Genomic DNA, 19,997 nt, shown 5'->3' with positions numbered 1-19,997 from the left:
AACATACATATTTTAAGCATTACCACCCCCTAATACATACCCTCTTCACAGTATTACATTAGAGGATTTCTATATTATCCTCTTGTGCCTTTTTTCGAAAGATGTGAATGTGTTAAATTCCCTTAATCTTTCCTCTTAAGTGGTTTTTCACTAATCCTTATTAGGTCTACATTCGTGTCATTAAATTCCATCATAGTTATGTTCCCCTCCCCCCCTTTAAAAATAATAAGCCTGGTGTTTTATATGTCACTTGAACAAGGCTCCATTGAAGTGAAACAATTGCTACTTTCAGTTTTCTTAAAAATATATATACTTGATACTCATTTACTTCCTGCTTTGACATTCATCACTTTTGCTCAAGCATCATATTCTCAGCTAACGCACACTGTTAATAAATTAGGATTTATAATTATTTGCAAAGCAGTTGTTAATATTGCTTGTCGGGACAAATGGCTGTGTAAATATAAGCTCAATTAGTGCATTGCCTGCAAGGTGGCTTTTCTTTTCCCTAAATGTAAGCTCATGGTTGCAAACCAGACTCTCAGTGGCGGGCCTTGGTGTCTCAAATTTCATTGGCAACCTGTGCAACACCAAATTCCACCCTCCCCCTGCCTCTCACCTTCCGTTGGAGGGTGCAGCACCTCCTGCAGCGCCCAAGGAGCTCTGCACCCAGCGGTCAAACTGGTCACACTCCCCTAGACCTGCACATGCCACATGTTAGGTGTATATACCCAGGTGGTAGTTGTGTCATACTGCCCTCAGCCTGTTTTGAGCTTTCAGATCAATTATTTTTGTTGTTGTTGTTGTTCAGTCATTTAGTCGTGTCCAACTCTTTGTGACCCCATGGACCAGAGCACGCCAGGCACTCCTGTCTTCCACTGCCTCCCGCAGTTTGGTCAGACTCATGTTGGTAGCTTCAAGAACACTGTCCAACCATCTCATCCTCTGTCGTCCCCTTCTCCTTGTGCCCTCCATCTTTCCCAACATCAGGGTCTTTTCCAGGGAATCTTCTCTTCTCATGAGGTGGCCAAAGTATTGGAGCCTCAGCTTCAGGATCTGTCCTTCCAGTGAGCACTCAGGGTTGATTTCCTTCAGAATGGATATTTGATCTTCTTGCAGTCCATGGGACTCTCAAGAGTCTCCTCCAGCACCATAATTCAAAAGCTAGGTGATTTCTGAGGGAGTGAAACTTTTTGATAGGTTTCAGGGGGCTTGGATACTTCTGTTGGCAAGTGGTGGAGGTTTTATTTTTTATTTTTTTAAAAAAAAAACACTTTATGATTTCTTTTTCTTTTTTTGCTGCAGCTTACCTGAGTGTCATTATGAAGGGTCATCTTAGGGGAGGCCAAGGAGGCTCCAGGGAATTGACGTTTCCCTCCCTCACCAACCGGAATGCATTTCCTCAGAATGCCTGCAGTATCCCAGCCTTCTGAGGTGAACAGTGGCACCTGCTATTATGGCCATCGCCTCAGGCAGTAGCAGCAGACAAAATTTTAAGAGAGCCAGCTACTGTCTGCCAATAGTAAATAAGCACCTGTGAAACTGGTAGAGCTGCTCAAGAGGCAAAGATGGAGCCCCGTTACAATTACACCCCCCCCCAATTCCCCAACTGGGCTTATCTGCCCTCTCTGCTGCTTTGAACCCATTGGATTTGGAACTCTGTTATCTGCTGGCTTCTACCATGTCAGGGAAGTGCTACCAGAGGAGAGGGCTATCGATGGCTACCAGCCATGGTGGCTGTGCACATCATGGCACGGTTGGAAGTAGCAATGCTTCTGAAAAGCAGTTGCTGGAAATCACAGGAGGGGAGAGTGTTCTTGGGTTTGAATCCTGCCTGCAGGTTTCCCATAGGCATCAGGTTGGCTACTGTGAGAACAGGATGCTGGGCTAGATGGGCCATTGACCTGCTCCATCAGGCTCTCCTTATGGTCTTATTGGGCAGGGGAGAATGGTGGGAGAAAGGGGGGTGGCATACCGGTTCTGCAGGAACAAAACTACTACTGTCAATCTCAATGATAATAGCATACAGCTGGTGCACAGGAGGTGAAGAGAAGTAGCAAAATGCAGCCACTCAGAAAAGTTGGTATAAAGTTTGAGAGATCCCAGAACAAAAGGACCGAAGTTGGGGCTGAGTACCATGTGCATAACAAGAAGGCAATAAATGGTAGTATTGCTTTTTTAGAACAAAAAAAACCTAATGTGGATCAGCTCATGGTTTCAACAGTGTCAGGTTCATTTATTGAAAATTGGGGATTCGTGTCTCCCTAAGACGTTGCCGAGCCTGTCAACTTTTTAAATGGAATTTCTACACTTAATATGTAGGAAGTAATCTTCCGCTTGTACCACATTTGAGAGTAATATTAAACACAATAACAGGGGAAGATGATGAAGATTCTCTCTCTAAAGAATTTGATACAAATCACATTGAGGGCTGGATATGACAAAAGGCAAAGAAGGAAAGAGCACAGTTTGGCAAAAGTTTTTCCTCTGTTCTTTAATCCAGCTATCTCGGATGGATTTCATACAAATAAGGGTAGCAGTTGAATAAAGATAAAAAATAAGTTAAAGCTGTCAGACCAAAAGGCAACACACAGGAGAAGATTTGGTGTGTGCATTTTTATAATGCCTTTTCTAAGGGATTTGTTTCAAACCTAAGCCAGAGCAATTTAGGGTGGGGGAGCCACTTTGCGGGAAACTAATGGGCAGTAAATGCTGGAATTAGAAGTGGAGTTAATATGGCAGGCCTGATGGCACAGTCTGATAGTAGCTTAAGTAGGAGAGGCCTTAAAGTTTAGGTCAGCCGCAGGGCATCTGAGAGTGACTTGAAAGGGAAACCAATTGAAGGGACTCTAAGAGAAGGGTGACAAGGTTAGAAAAGCAATCTGGGACAATAATCTTGGTGGCAGAAACCGCACATGGATGGATTTGACACGGGCAACGGCAGCTCAGCAAACAGTTCCTTCAGGATCCTTAAGGCACAATTCAGCCCCTTGGCATTTGAATAAACGTTTTGCTTTGAAAAGCCCATGGAGCTTTGGAAATCAATCCTATCACAGTTAGGGCAAAAATAGATGGTTACTTGTCTATAAAATATTGAGGAATCATGTTCAGGTGATCAAATCGCAGTTCAGCAGGCTGAGATTTGCATAAGCTGTGCTTTCCTTTGTGTGAGCAGGGGAACCACGGTGCACTCCTAACCTTGTCCATCCAGAAGTTAAGTCCCCCTGAGTTGAATGGGGCTTACTCCCAAATAAGTGGGGCTAGAATTGCAACCCCAACCAGGAAACTATAGTTCAGAAGCAGTTGTCACGATGTCCGCCAAATGTTGCTGAAGTACAATTCCCATCATCCCTGGCCATTAACCATACTGGCTGGGGCTTGTGGGACAACCAATATTTGGACAGTACCATGATGTTACACTGCATAAAATTAATGGCTTCAAATCAAGCCAAAATTTGAAACTATGGCTTAAAGTTGGCTTCCCTAACCTGGCTTGTTTGAAAACCATTAACCATAGTTCCTGAATTGGGGACAAGAACTGTGGCTTCATGTCTTGCTTTTCCACTTTGGCAAAAGGAGAAGCAAAATGACTGCATGCAATTTCATGATACTGTATATTCTGGCATATAAGACTACTTTTTAATCCAAGAAAATCTTCTCAAAAGTTGGGGGTCGTCTTATATGCCGGATGGAGAATCTGCGGTTGAGTATATCTCAAAACTCTATATTTTAACTGGAAAAGTTGGGGGTCGTCTTATACGTCCAGTCATCTTATACGCCGGAAAATACGGTACTCATACATATTTTGGCTTATTCTCCCAAGAGGCAATCACCTGAACACTGTCTGTTCTTTGAAGGATGGATTGTTCAGAATCCAGTTAAACTAACAGAGGTTCTTGTTCTGCCTTTGGGTTTCCATCTGGCATTCTAGATAATAGACAGACACACACACACACACACACACACACACACACGGAATATATTTTAGTAGACTTCAATGAACAATATGAGAAGATTGAATGCACTGTATTCAGCACAAGAATTTCAAATTATGATAATAAATTCCAATAGACTGATATAAAATGATAACAGAGTGATGTAAAACAATGCCATAACTAAGCCTTAGGTAAGGAGATTTAAGAGGAACCGAAAGATAAGTGTAGGTATAGATAAAATCAAGCTTGGAAAAAAGTAATACCCTTCCCTTCAGTTGTTCTGATAAAAAAGGAGTGCATTTTCCTAAGCTACTGACAGCCTGGATCCCGTGCAGGAGAGCCAGACAGCAGCACCCAAAACCTAAGAAGAAAATGGACATTGCAAATTAGCATCATGTGAGAGATGTGCACACCTACAGTTTGCTGTGTGCGCGCAACATGCAAAGGTGTGCAACACACCCATCTTCCCACAATTAGGACTAAACTGTGGCTCAGTGAGACCATGTAAACATAAGGGTTTCTGGAGAGGAGTTTGCAGGCAATTTACTTCTCCCAGTTTTTGTTCTTCTTTGGCTACTGCACTGTGGTGAACTAAGCCAAGGTTGTAGCCAACCAGGAGCTAACAAACCAAACCAAGGTTTGTTATTGGCTGCAGCTCATGGCTAGTGAGGAGAGAGGGCTATTAAATGTCCCACCTGGATGACATTCTAAGTCAAAACTTGGTTTAACTTAGCACAGTAGCAAAAAGGACCAAGGGGAGCAAAGGGACTAATAGGAGGGTAAACAGCAGGCCGGGACATGTGTGTGCAATTTTTGACAGGACAACAGCATGGAGAAACTCAGCATCCCAACATCCTGAGCATCATTACCTGAAAGCAAGTCTCACTGATTTAAGTGAAGCCTGCTTCCAGCAAGTATGAGAGTGCAGTACTCATCCCTCCCTCCAGGATGGTGAAAAATGGACTTGCATACTGGTATACTTATAGTTAACTCCTGGCTGTGTCTTAAACTTGTCAAATGGCACCTCAGGCCACAGGTTTAAATAACAGCTGGCAGAGCCCACTCCTAACTGCTTTCCATATCATTTCTTTGGTCACCCAAAGTTGTTCAGAAACTCTGCTATGGTTGAGGAGAACTCTGCAGCTGGGGATAAAAGAAGCTCCATTGGGATTTAAAAGTTTGCCCTGCACCACTGAGTTTGATAGATTGTGACTGGTGCTGAGTGAGCATCCTAAGTAGTGACACCATGTGGCTGGAATTCTGAAAATGCTCAGGTGCATAAGCTATGAGGAAAATTGTTACTAAAAAACATAGATAAAGCGAGGAGCTCTGGACACTGTTTAAAGTGATATCTGGGTACAAATGAAGGTGTGGAGAGACCAGATTAGTGGTTGTGCCTGCTCACTTCACCCCCAGCCACCATGGGGGTGCTTGCACATCATCTATGCCACTACACCCAAAAGCGTGTAAGCTCCCGTATGCACAGATTCAGACATTGGAAAATGAAAGGCTGTAGGTTGTGTGCAAATGCCGCTCTAGGATTCACAGGTGGGGAGAGCAGGCGTGGCCTTGAGCATGTAATCATAGAGTTGGAAGGGACCACGAGGGCCGTCTTGATCAACCCACTTCACCCAAATGTATGGCTAAACAGGTCTTACATCCTATGGAAATCAATGAGTCTTTATGATTGGATAGTAATGGGAAACTTGTGGCCCATCAGACGTCAGATTCCCAACTCCCATTAACCCCTATCCAGCAACTGGTTTCCAGCAACTGGTATTCAGGAGCATTACTGCCTCTGACTGTGGAGGTAATACATACCCATTGTGGCTGGTAGCCACTGATAGTCTTAACCCCCATGAATCTGTCTCATCCTCTTTTGAAGCCATCCAAGTTGGTGGCCATCACTGCCTCCCATGGGAGTGGGTTCCATAGTTTAACTAGACAAATAATTATTTTCTTTTATCTTTCCTGAATCTTCCAACATTCAGCATCATGGGACGTCGGTAAGGTCTGGGTGTTATGAGAGAAGGAGGAAAACTGTTCTCTATCTACTGTCACCATGAAATGCATGATTTTATAAACTTCTGTTTGGTCACTCCTTTCTCACCTTCTCTCTAAACTAAAAAGTCCCAACAAAAAGCTGTAACATTTCCTCATAGGAGGGTTTCAACAAACAACACAGGATTCCAATTTTCAGTAAAACCTTTCACCCAGACCATCAAGTTAACTGTTAGAGGATCCTTTCTCTCCCAACCTTCTTTAAATCCCAAAAAGGCGCAACATTTTAAATTCTTCCCACCCTTTCTGTTTCCCCATTAAAACTTGATCCCATGAATGTTCCTGGAGAAGTCTCATAGTTCAGTGGTTCTTACTCACAGGAAAATGTACATAGGACTGCCCTGTTAGAATAAACACACATGCAATTACCACAGTGGGTTTTTGTCGTCGTCCCCCTTTTAAGATAGCCTGCTTACAAATGCATACTAATTCTCCTCAAAGCAAAAATAAAATGAATGGATGAAAATGCAATTATAATGACTCAACAGTATTTTGAAAAGAACATTGTGCAGGTGTAGGCAGCTTCCATTATGCCAGAGCAAATTCCCATGAATGGAAGCATTGAAGAAACACTTTCTGCTGTTAAGACGTGGGTGCGATAAAAGAAAACAGCAAACTCTTTATTCACCTTAACCAATAAATAAATAAATATTACACATGTTGATAAGCACTTAGGTGCATGAGAACTATCCTTGGCAGTGATCCTAAAATGCTCTCTTTCAGGATCACTTACTTTGATGGGTCTTCTCCTGTAAGGGTTTGTGGTTATCAGCCAAGGATGTGTAATCAGACAGTCTGTTTTACAGAGGAAGGAAAGATTTTCTTTTGGAAGGACACAGTGTTTTCTTTTCAGAGTGAAAGCAAAATACTGCAAGCTAAATTTCTTGGTTATAATTTAAAAAAAAAATAAAATATACGGCTTATTATGCCTTCTACTCTCTATTTCTTATTGATTTCTCCTACTAATAAAATACAATTATTATTTCACTAGGATGACAGAGCACTTTAATCAACTTAAACTACTGGACTCCCTGATGCAAAAAATACTAACCGTCTTTTTGGGAAGCGCCCTATGCAACAGGAGGGCAGGAATGAGAGAGAGGAAAGAAAGGTATGTGTTGACGACAACACTTTCTGCAAGATGCCTGCAATATCTCTGCAACCATGAAGACCAGTAGGACTTATTGCAATCTGTGTGGGGATCTCTAATGTGGTGGTTGAAGTGTCCTGGGAAACTGCTGTGCAGTAGTCTATTATTAATCGAATGCTGAGTGCAATCCATCAAAAAATTATTAAGTGTCAGTATGAAATTATAATGTAAGGATTACAAAATGATGTTCTATGGGACCCTGAAGCATTTGCTTTAAAAATTATAGCTTTAGAGTGGGGGAACTTAGTGTCATAAAACATTCAGTGAACTATACCACAGTTCATTGACTTGGGGCAAAGGAATAATGCCTTGAAAGGTTCTTCAGCATAACACCTCTACATTAATGGCAAGAAAGATATAGATTAGCAAGATAGAAAGTGGAAGAGAATGTCTATACTTGGACCTGTCTGTACTACATTCTGAGACAGTGCTGAATGAAAGTAAAAAAATGTTTTATATTTAGAACTAAGAGAACTTCTTGCAGCCATGAAAGGCTGTGACAGCTGAAAAACGTATGGCATTTCAAGTATACAAAGCACTAGTCGGCACACATTTTGCCAGTCGTTCCTCAATAGCTCTGCAGGGCAGGATAGTATTGTTATACCACATCAAAGAAAGGAAAGAGAAAGTATTGGTTTGCCTAAGACTAGGCTAGCTAGAGCCATTTCACACAATACATTTTTTAAGTATCCACTTAATGAGTTTTAAATGTATACCTAAAACATAAACAAGCATGCCTTCCACACAAGTAAAATTGCCAGGGAGCCACCATCCCAGGTGACTGTATGTCCGGTGGGTTGCCTTTTGCATGTGTAAAAAGATACCAAATGCAGGGCTGCCTTCAGGTTAGATGTGAACCTCCATGCTGGTAGTGGCCTCCCCACTTACTCACACCCCCAGCTGTGGGCTCACCTGGTGGCAGAGGTAGCAGTTGAGAAGCAATTGGGAAGCTGCCCACATTTTCAATTTATCGGCAACTTTCCAGAGCAATAGAATGCCACGTGCTCCAAAACACTGAAGGGGAAAAGTGAGTGTGGCTTCCAAGTCTCCTGCCATAGGCTAAGGAGATGGACCGGTCAAACAGCAGCAGTGAGGATCTAGCTGGAATGAGTTAAAAGCTATGGGGACATTTCTAAGAACACAAGGATAGCCTTGCTGGATCAGACTGAAGAACCATCTAGTCCAGCATCATGTTTTCATAGTGCCCAACCAGATGCCTAGAGGAGGCCTGCAAGCAGGAGCTGAGTGCAACAGTACTCCCTCTACTTGTGATTCCAAGCAACTGCTATTCAGAGGCATACTGCCTCCAACAGTGGAGGTAAAATATAGTCACCATAGTTGGTGTCAGGGACTTGCTGGACAAAGAGGAGTGGTGGGAGGCACCAGCTGCGGAACCCCCAAGGGAGGCCCCAAAGGAGGAAGGCTCAAAGCCAGGGGACTGGTGGTGGGACACAGAGGAGCGGTCAGAGGGAGAAGATTGGGAAGAGGGGCTGGATGCTGAAGGGGCAACGGGGTTTAGTGAGCAGGAAGAGCCTGTGACAGGGAGCAGTTCAGACGCCGAGGCTGAAGCAGAAAAGGGAGGTGAAGAAGCTACTGAAGAATCCAGGGGGCCTCCCTCTCCTGCTGTGACCAGCTCTCATCTGCCCTGGTCTCCCAGAATGTGCAGAGTAATGAGGAGAGCAGAACAGAAGTCAAAGGTGTGTGCAGACGCATTTTGAGACTGGTTGGGAAACATCCGGGAGAGGAGGAGCCGTAAAGAGGGTGGAAGGCAGGGACCATCAGTCCTGGCAACTGCTCCATAGGGGCAGGATCTGCTGTAAAGTGTTGCTGAGTTGTAGGTTCGTTTCCCTGAATAAAAAAGTTAGTTTCACTGACAACTGGCTCTGCTACTTTGTGATAAGATGCATCTGACTGCAGCCCTGACAGCCAGTCACCACTGACAGCTTTATCCACAAATATATTTGATCCTCCTTTAAAGCCTTCTAAGTTGGTGGCCATCACTACATCTTGTGGCAGCAAATTCCATAAACTAACTACATCTTGTGTGAACAAGTATTTCATTTCCTCTGTCCTGAATCCTCATTCAGCTAAATTGAATGGACCTGCTCCTAGTATTATGACAGAAAGGGGGGGGGGGGACTTCAACTTATACACTTTCTCCAAATGATGCACAATTTTATGCACACCTGTCATTTCCCCCTTTACTTGCCTTTTTTCTTAACTAAAAAGCCCCAAGTTTTGTAAACCTTCCTGAAAGTGGAGTTGCTTCCAACCAGGAACTTCTCAGGAACTTTAGTCACTGCAGTGTAATCTCTAGGTTTACAGGGCACCCTCCATACCCCCCCCAATTTAAAACAATGAACATTTGCCCATTTCAAATTTATCCCATCTATATTTATGTATCACAAAAAAATCCTAACTAGTAATATCAGGACTTAAAATCCATTCTTTTCTTTTCTTTTCTTTTTTAACCCACCATCTAAAATATTTAAAGATCCATAATTCTGCTTGGAAAGCCACGATTCACACTAATGAGCAGAGAGCACAAGTTTGCTGCTATCCCATTTTTGATAGCTCACTGACTTTGTTTAACACTGCTGTTTAAAGTGTGTGAAGGATTTCTCAAGGGTAAACCCAGCAAATGGAAATGTGCAAACCAGAATGAGTCCCCCTTCTTCTTTGTTGTCAGGAAATTGGTTTCCGATAATCTCCAGAGGTAAAGAGTATACATTAGAAGCACACATCCAGACATTCACCCTGAAGAGCTGCAATGTTATGCAAAATAAATGATGCATGACTATCATTATGTGATTTGCAGAATGCACGGAAACATCTGGAATCAGTGAAGCACATCTTCTAAAAATGCAAAGGAGTACGCTGATTTGAACGGGGGGGGGGAGAAATGATGAAAAGATTAAGATGGATGCCTGCTTTTCGGTCAACGCTAATATAAAAGCTGATAAAATTGTAGTTTAGTGGTAACTAGAACATGTCAATCCCATCGTCTGCAGCCCAGCAGTTAGGAATAGCATGCTGTGGCAGCAAATAGAAATGTACCCACCACGAAGAGGCATAAATAAAAAGAGGAAAGTGAAACAGAAATTCACAGGAATAGAGTTGCAAGACTTATAGAAATTACTGTATATTCTGGCGTATAAGACTACTTTTTAATCCAGGAAAATCTTCTCAAAAGTTGGGGGTTGTCTTATACGCCGGATGGAGAATCTGTGGTCGAGTATATATCAAACTCTATATTTAACTGGAAAAGTTGGGGGTTGTCTTATACACCGGAAAATACGGTAAATGGAAGACTTTTAATGCCAACAGTTTTCTATGCAATGGACAAGAAAAGTTTAATACTAATGGGTGGCATTCAACCAAGTTTTACTAAGAGTAGACCCATTGAAATAAATGGGCCTAACATAGTCATGCTCATTAAGTTCATTGAGTTTACTCTGAGTAAAACCTGAGTATGAACCAATGTAAATAAATGTTCAAGTGTTCAATGTATTTAATACACAAAAAATCTGCACACAACAGTATTTGCCCAACATGGGGCTTGAAACCCCCATGACCCTGACATTAAGAGTCTCATGCTCTACCAACTGAGCTATTCATCCAGCAATTCATCTAGTGCCTGTTGGGACAGCTATGGCAGAAGTCAGGGAGACCAACAGTAGATGGAGTCAGAGCTCAACCCTCTGATTAGTTGCAAGTGAAAAGGCAATCAGATGAGGGATTGGCTAAGGGCAGACTGAGGTTGACTGAGCCGTGCCCCATTTTCCCTAATGGACTAGCCTCCAGTGCAGGTAAGTGTACTCTGAATAAGACAACGACCTTTAAAATTGTGGGGGGTGGGGGGCAGGCTGGAACTTTCCCTATGTTGCTGCCCTACAACTCCCACTGATGCTTCTATTTCTCCAAGCTTTTCTTTCCCTGATATTCAATCTACACTTCCTTTTACGTTTTATCCTGTAAAACCACTAAACATAGTTAATACCACCTGGCACCTCTCTAAATCATTCCTGCCTCACTGATATTTATAGCCATCAAATGCTAGCAGGCAATCATTATGCTCTCCCACCCCACCCCTTCCTTGTGTCCCCCCCCCCACCGCTTTTTAGTTGAGCCAAACATATTTAGGGCTTTTCATCTCCCTGTATACTTCAAGTTAATCCTTCCAGCTTCTTAATCAGTTCTGAAGCTCTTCTCTGAATTCTTTCCAATTTGGTGGCATTTTTACTAATAATGAGGAGCTCAGGGAGCGGAATAAGAGAGGCACATCTATTACGCTGCTTTCCAAAAGCCAGTTAGAAGACAGATGCAAGGTGACAAGTCCTTAGGTGGGATATCAGCACGATTGTCCTCGGGAAATGCAGCGAAAAGGCCTGCCGTATGGGAGCAGAAGCACAATTGTGGCCGGTGCATGGAAATAGACAGTGCTCAAAGTTAAGGACTGCGGCCAGTCGGCTATAAAACCTTTGCCGTGCTTCTGAATAACACTAATGAGTTTATATTTTTGTTCAGTCCAAAAGTCTCCTTTAGCTGGCAGCCACAAACGCAGCTACATGGAAAAATGTTAACATGGCAATAAAGCAGAAGAGGTGGGTTAATAATGACAGGTAGTAGGGAGACTATCAACTATGTTGTTTGTTGAGTTAGAAGTATAAATGGATCTTCCTGATGTTTTTGTAATATGTTTTTGTTATTATTAAAAGTGAACGGATATGTATTGGATATTGCAACTGACTATGTAATTAATTTATTTCATTTGTGTTCTCTGTCATGTTCCGCTTTTTATTGTAGAGTTGAATGGCTGGCAATGGTGCTAAGCAAGAAAGATTTGGAATTGGTCAGGGTGATAGAAGTTGTAATCCAACAATACAAGGTTGCCATCCCTTGCATTACAGATTTAGATGTAAAGAAACTCCTGTGAACCTCAAGTAAATCAGAATGTGTGATGGCTGGTGAGTCAGATTTGAAGTGGCTGTCACCTGACAGTGGTAACACTTTTTATCTACAGCAAGCCGGTTCAGAAGTTCAAAATCCTCTCTTTGAAGATACATAATAAATAAATAAAATTCAAGAGAACTGGAAACAAAACACATTGGTATGGGAAGCAGGTTTCAACCTCCAACTTCCAGGGCTTTACTACAAAGCAAAAGCTGCCAAGCAAACTTTCTGTGGATGTGTTTTATCAATAACTTGGAGAAGCGTCTCCTCCCCCGTCGCTCAGCCCGGACACTGAGGTCTTCCAGCGAGGGTCTTCTGGAGGTTCTCTCACTGCAAGAAGCGAGGTTACAGGGAACCAGACAGAGGGCCTTCTTGGTAGTGGCCCTCCCATCAGATGTCAAAGAAATAAACACCTATCTGACTTTTAGAAGACATCTGAAGGCAGCCCTGTATCAGGAAGTTTTTAATGTTTGATGTTTTAGTATGTTCTGAAATAAGCTGTGAGCCGCCCAGAGTGGCTGGGGAAACCCAGACAGATGGGTGGGGTATAAATAATAAAATTATTATTATTATTATTATTATTATTATTATTATTATTATTATTATTATTAAAGTAACTTCATTTTGGTCCTAAAGGAACAGTAACATCTTTCCCTTTCATCTGAAAGGGAGTAGGGAGTTCAGCTGTAAACAAAGCAACCAGCTATTATGGGTGCAATTCACACCCTGCAGTGCCATTTACTTGAATGGAAGACTACAATTTGAGATTAAAAAACCCATCTATCTATCTAGATTAACATTTATATCCTTCTGTTATATATTGAAATCTCTCTCTCCACAAGGGTGGAGAGGCTATCACTCAAAAACAGAAACCCAGTCCTTAAGAGTAAGGGGCTCCTGAGTTGAGGGAGTGAAATTTTCCACCGCCCTAGCATTTTCTGGGAATCTATGGTCTTTCTTCCACCATCCAACCCCCTATGATACCCCCAAAATTATAAAGTCTGCCCTAGTGAGAGAACCACTGCAGCTTTCATTCTGAAATTCAACAGGCTTCACCCCCCCCCCTCAGAACGGTTGAACATGCCTCCAATTTGATTCCGTTTCCCATGGGAAAAGGGGGAAAGGTATAGCTGTTTTTAGATTCCCTGTTGTGGTGGGGAGGGGAAACTGCACTTTGTTTTCAAAAGAACACATTGGGTTCTGAATAGCAAGTTGGACTGGAAAGACAAGGAGCAGCTCCAAAACCATTTCGGCTCTTACGAAACAGATACATGCATACCTCTGGTAGATACATAGGAGGAAAGTCAACCTCTTCATACATCATATATGTGTGCAGTGGAACCTCAGAAGCCGAATGGAAGCCAATCAAAACCTAGAAGTGGTTGTTCCAGTTTTTGAATGATTTTCGGAATCCGAACGTCTGGCGCAGCTTCTGATTGGCTGCAGGACGCTCCTGCCGCCAATCAGAAGCCATACTTTGGAAGTTGAATGCTTTGGAAGGCAAATGGCCATCTGGAATGGATTCCATTCAACTTCCAAGGTATGACTGTACTGAGTTTCCCCATACAGATTGTTTTCCATGCTTATGATAAAAACTCCTTGAAATCACCCAGCTGACCAGCCTTCTAAATGAGAGAACAGTCTGACTCAGTATAAAGCAGCCTCCTCTAATGCACATGTTCCGCTGGGTAATTATTTATTGAATTTTGCCAAGTATTTACTTTACATGTATTATTCATTCTGTTACCATATGTGCATTAGCTTTAATTATATTCATTTTATTTTTATTTTATTTTGAAAAGGAGTTCACAGCAAACGACAGAATTACCTTCCCACTGTGCACAGATAAATCAAGAATTGGCAAGTTCAGAGTTACTGAAAAATAAGAAGATGAAAATGATGATGATGATGATAATAATAATAATAATAATGAAAGACAGACGGCAGCTGGAAGAGCATTGGAATTTCATTATGTCTGTGCTTTCATTTACTATTTTCATGCTCATTAGGGCTTTTTTGTAAGATAATGTAAGATGCTGGATACTGAAACATCTTCAGAGGTTAAATGAGGATGCTGAATAGGAATAGCTGAAGAATGTCAGCAAAGGAAGACAATATCCATCAAAATCAGAGGGGATAATTCTTCATGAATAAAAAAATAGTTTATACATTAAGGTGTATAGGATGTTAATCTGGCCCTGCAGGCCCAAAGAACTGCTGGATTCAGCAAACCTTAGGGTAGTCTTGAGGATCTAAAATGGATAGGAGCAGTGGTGCAAATGTTTTGCTCTGTATAACCTTTGTCTGCAGAGACACTGACTGGCTAAGGGGCAGTATCCCATGCAATCCAGGTTCCACATGCAGATAAGTGCACTGTGAATGATATGGATGTAATCTAATGTTGGTGTGATGGGGAACCTGTGGCGCCCTCAAATGCTGTTGGGTTGCATTTCCCACCACCTCTGATCATAATGGCCAGGACTGGTGGGAAACCAACAACAGCTTCTCCATCCTTGGAACAGTGGCCAGAACTGTTTTCTCTGGGGAAAGATGCAGTTGGTGCCACAACTGAAACTAACAAAAGTTATTCCTAACTACAACAGTCACCTGGCCATCCATAAGCAACATTGGATTCAGGATCACCCCTCCCCCAAACTGGTTCTTCAGGGACAGAGCAGCAGGCAGTATTTCCAATCCCCGATCACCATTTCAAATGAATACTTCTGACTTGAGAAAACCTGAGATTGTTAGCCTACATCTAATCCATAACTGTGCCCAGACACTGGTTCAAGATCTCCATAGCTTTATTGACTACCAGCTGCAAATGAGAGAGAACTCAGCGCCATCGCCATATTAATAGCACCATATTCCAAAACTCTGGATGACATCTCCTCCTAGCAATTTTATGTAGGTGTTAAATACAGAACAAGGGACAAAACAGTAGCCTGAGGAGCACAAACAGTAGTTACCCAGCACCATCTTCTGGGAACATTTAAGTAGATAGGACTGGAGTCACCAAAAATAGTTCCTGCAAGTCCCATAGCAGCAAGAGTCCCAGGAGGAAACCATAGCTGATGGTGGTATTAAAGCTGCTGAACAGTACAGCAGAACCAACAGGGATACATTCCCCATTATCTAGTTCCTGGTGCAGGTCATCCACCCAAGTGACCAAAACCCAGCCTGACCTGAGTTTGGAAAGTATCTGAATAATCACTTTCATCCAAGAAAGCCTAGAGATGAGCTGCCACCATTATTATTCCTCTATTGTCCTTTGCTGCCACTGCATTTCAACAAACCATTTAATTTCTTGCCATTCCTATTTTGAGTGTGTGGTCCTTGTTATAGGCTTAGGCTTACCAGTGTTAGAAAATCAGATAAGCTAATTGCCAAACGGCACCTTAAACCTAGGTTACATGGAAAATTTAGGCACCATATTCTTCTTTCAACGAGACTTAATATTATTATTATTATTCTTTTCATTTCTGTACCACTGTATATTTTAAAGAAAAAAAATCCAAGCAGTTGACAACACATTAAAACATCCAATAAAACAATCCATTTAAGATCCTTCTCTAAGGGACATTCTGCTTTCCCCATATTTATTCACTGACTTAATTTATAGAGCTACCACATAGCAGAAATACTCTAGGAAGCCAGTGTGGTGTAGTGGCTAGAGTGTCAGACTAGGACCTGGGAGATCAGGGTTCAAATCCCCACTCAGTCATGCAGCTCACTGGGTGACCTTGCAGTCAAGTCACAGCCTCTTAACCTACCTCACAGGGTTGTTGTAGAAATTAACTTGGGAGGGGGGTGAAGGATGGACTCCTTGAAGAAAAAAGTAGGATATAAATGCAATAAATCAGCTCCTGTATTTACCTGCTTAAGAAAGCTGGAGGGACATCCAGTCACCAACCTGGCATCCAGAGATCTCCATGTGGTCACAATTGGACCCGCACAAGTTGGAAAACACACCTGGCGCATGGGGGATTTCGAATACCAGGATGCACTTTTAAAACCACATTTAGAGATAGGGTGAAATATTCTAGGCTTTCCCCCATAAGTTACTAAAACACATTCAAGATCTCCAGGGTCCCCACAACCTCAAACAGATCAAAGTATAAATAAACCAAAGGCAAAACACTAAAAGAAAAGAAAAAATAAAAACACTACAAAGAGCTAGATAAGCAACATCTTCCACTACAGTCTAGGAGGGTAATTAAGAAAGTTCAACAAATGATTTGATTAAATAAACTTCCAGTGTAGGCCTGAAGAATGGCAGAGCAAACTTTACATCAAAAGCTAGAGAGAACACCAATAGTAGAAGAACTTTCAAAAATGGGTTATGAAGGCATGTAATTTACTTGGATTTGCATAAAGCTATTGAGGAGTTCACACGCAGGGGAGTATTAATGAAAACAAGTAATTTTACACTGAAATGGAGAGGCCTCTTGTGGATTAAAAACTGAGAAAAGAAACACCAGGGGGGATTAAATGGTCTTTTGCCATGATGAAAAGAAGTGAATATGTGGGTGCTCTGAATATTAGAGTTGTCCAATGAATTCCGCAATAATCTTGAGTATAAAATAGGAACGATTGAGATAGAATGTGCTGATGACACAAAAATAATTTGGGTCAGAGAATACAAGTGAGGACTGAGGAATTCCAGAAGGATCTAATCAAGCAGGGCGGTTGCGCAATAAGATGGCAGAGATAAATTTTAATGAAGGTAAAGGTAAAAGGCAAATGCTTACGAGGAGGAATAGTTTCGGTTTCAGCTGTTCAAAGAGACTGATTACCCAGCACATCTCAGCGGAAGAGCCAGTGCCTGTTGCTTTATAAACTTCAGCAAAGATGGAGGGGGAGGGGATCTGGAAAGTATAAAGCAGAGATGCAGAAGCTGCAGCTCTCTAAATGCTGCTGAATTCAGTCTCACATCAGTGCCAGCCATCATCACCAACGGGCAAGGATGATGGGAGTTGTAGTTCGGGTTGCCACCCATTCCTTAAAAAAACCTGGATTGTCTTGTTTTTGAACAACAGCGTCCCCTGACCCATTTGGACTTCAAACAGGATGCCTTCTGTCCTGTTTTCAAAGTCATGAAGAAAATTAAATCGGCATTAACGTCTCCTCCTTTGTGTGCTCACCCTAACTTGCTTATCTTGTGCAGCCTAGCTTGCTAGGCACATCGGAAGTTGAGCCTGCCCTCCAAATCTGGCTGATTTATGCTCCAGGCTAGCCAATAGAACTTGCCAGTCAGCAGGCTCTTCTGGGTTGGGCTGAGCTCTTGCCAATGGTTTGAAGAGGAGAGCAAAACACTTCCTGGAGGAGAAAGCAAGCCCCTTCAAAGCTAAGTCTCACTGTGCCTCTTACTGTGTTTAACTAGTAGTCCAGCAATACCTGGAGGGTCACAGGTTCCCTGCCCCTAGAGTACAGGGAAGAGAGGCATAGGTCAGTGGAAGGGATTGGTTTTAGACCACATGCTCTGCATGCCATCAGTCCCAGGTTCAAACCCAGGCATCTCCAGGTAGGGCTTGGAAAGACTCCTGATAGAAACCCTGGAGAGCAGCTGGCAGTCAGTGCAGACAATATTGAGCTATAAGGTGCGATGGTCAGACTCTATATAAGGCAGGTTCCTATGTCCTTAAGAGGCAAAGCACAACTCAGCTTTGCCCTCTCCTCATTGGGCCCAGCCTCCAAACTGCAGAAGATGCATGGGAACATCGAAGAAAATGCATTATATGTATCATACACCCTCCCCGCCCCAAATTGCATGCAGTATATGTGCTAATCCGACAATACCTAGCTCACATTTGAAGTGGCTGGCAATCAACATTCTTTGCTGTAAAGAAAATTCCCACTGGTTAATTAACAAAAATTTGCTATCAGCAACTGTAATATTGATTTGTCCTCAGCTGCAAAATTAGGAGCCCCTATTCAAACAAATTCCCTCATTTGATTCAATGCGTCACAGTGTTTATCAGGTTTCGTTTCCAATATCCCTACTGACATGCAAACGCCTGAAAATTGTGTCGCTGTGTTTCATAAACAGAGACTAGGCCCATTCAGGGATGCTAGGAATGTCAATAGCTGTTAACTACAAAGAGAACAGAGTCAGAGGCTACAGTCTCCTGACTCCCTAGTAATTAAACTGCGAGGGAAAGAGAGCAATCAACAGGAATGAAAAACTCTGATGAAGTGGGGAGTATGTTATTGTATTCTTTTGTCTTATCATTTATTATTTTATTACATCTCTGTGTACTACTATTGTTGACCCTGTAATGAATACATTTTAGAATTAAATGCAACAAAGGCTCTTACCCAGCCAAGGCACCAGCAGGAGAATCGTGATTAGCACCTGATTCCCTGTCCCTTTGGAAACCTCCATCATTATCTTCAACACTGTTCTGGACTGTTTCCCAACCCTCTGGAGTGGAAGCAGGGGCAGGGGCAGGGGCAGGGGCATAAGGTGCTATAGGGCAGAGGTGGGAAACTTCAGACCTGGGAGCCAAATGCATCTCTCCAGGGCTGTCAGTACTCTGAATTACTTGAACTGTGATAAGGCCTCTATTGTCTGGATGGAGGTGGGGATTGTGTGTGTGTGTGTACCTCTGACTTTCACACAGCTGGAATATAGTCTACTGTGCAAGGGTAAGAGTAATATCCATTCTCTTGCTCCACCCACTTTTGCCTCTGGCTCTGCTCGCCCCTGACATGCAGCCTCCAGAAAGCTGGTCATGAGAGAATATAGCCCTCAGGCTCAAAACGCTTCTCAGCCCTGCAATAGGAGAAAGTGGGAATCAGCAAAAATCACCTCTCTCCATAGCTTTTCTTGCGAGGAATCCCATTCGGAATAAGGGAATTTCCCTTTAAAAAAGGGAAAAGTTGACAGCTATGCCTCTCTCCCTTCAGCCAACTGGAGCTTCTGCTGGGCCAGGGACGCACATCGTAATGAGTGAATATGTTTCCAAACAATAGATGTGGCTATAATATCTTCCTGCTTAGTTACAGTCCTCTTTGCTGTTGGCCTCTTGATATGCTTAGAAACCCTTACCAACAACCTGGAAATTTAGCCAAGGCCAGAGATACAGTAGTGATCCTTAAAGCTTATTTTTTGAAGCAAGAATTGAAATGCACAAGTCTATCAATCTGCAGACACTCAAAGGTAAGATTCCTGTAAAATAGCAACCCTATCACTAACCTTTGCCTAATAAGTCTACCCAAAGCAGTTATGTTTAACCATTTATTACCCTTCAACATTAGTTACTAAGGAAATGTGTGAATTTCCCAGTGAGAAAGGAAAATGTGACCATTCCATTGACCTATTCTTGGAAACAACTATAGTCATTTCTGTACCCAGCTATTATGCAGCGGCTACAGTGTCAGACCCTGATGTCATGAGCCAGTTATTCCATCAGGCTATAATTTGCGTCAGTAGTTCCAGAGGCAGGAATTTCAGCCTGCCAATATTAAGTTTCTGGCCTTCAAGTCACCTTACTACCTTACTGCTGAGTTTTGCCGCTCTGTCTTCAATGGAATGTGGTTTCCATGGAAGACACAGTTTAACAACATGTTTCAGCAGGAATGTCATGTTCTCTGATTTCAGATTTCTTGCTTCTCTCTTCCATCTTTGATACTGCAAAGTTCAAGGTAAATCTGAGTAAACTTTAAGCGAAAAACTTGGGAACAGAAAGTTCAGTCACCTAAAGGCATATGCTCTCAGGGCCTAAAAAATATTGGCAGCCCAATCTTTTGCATGTTTTTATTTTAAATGTTCATTTAAAAAGCTTTTATATACCACTTAATATATCAAAAATATTTTTTCTACCCAGTTTAGTGTTAGTAATAGTATTGTTCTGTCCACAACTAGCATTCCCATCATATGGGATCAGTTGTTAAAC

Source organism: Lacerta agilis, chromosome 4, assembly GCF_009819535.1.
Source record: "Lacerta agilis isolate rLacAgi1 chromosome 4, rLacAgi1.pri, whole genome shotgun sequence".
Lineage (NCBI taxonomy): Eukaryota > Metazoa > Chordata > Lepidosauria > Squamata > Lacertidae > Lacerta > Lacerta agilis.
The sequence above is the reverse complement of the archived record's forward strand: the minus strand, read 5'-3'. Positions refer to the sequence as shown.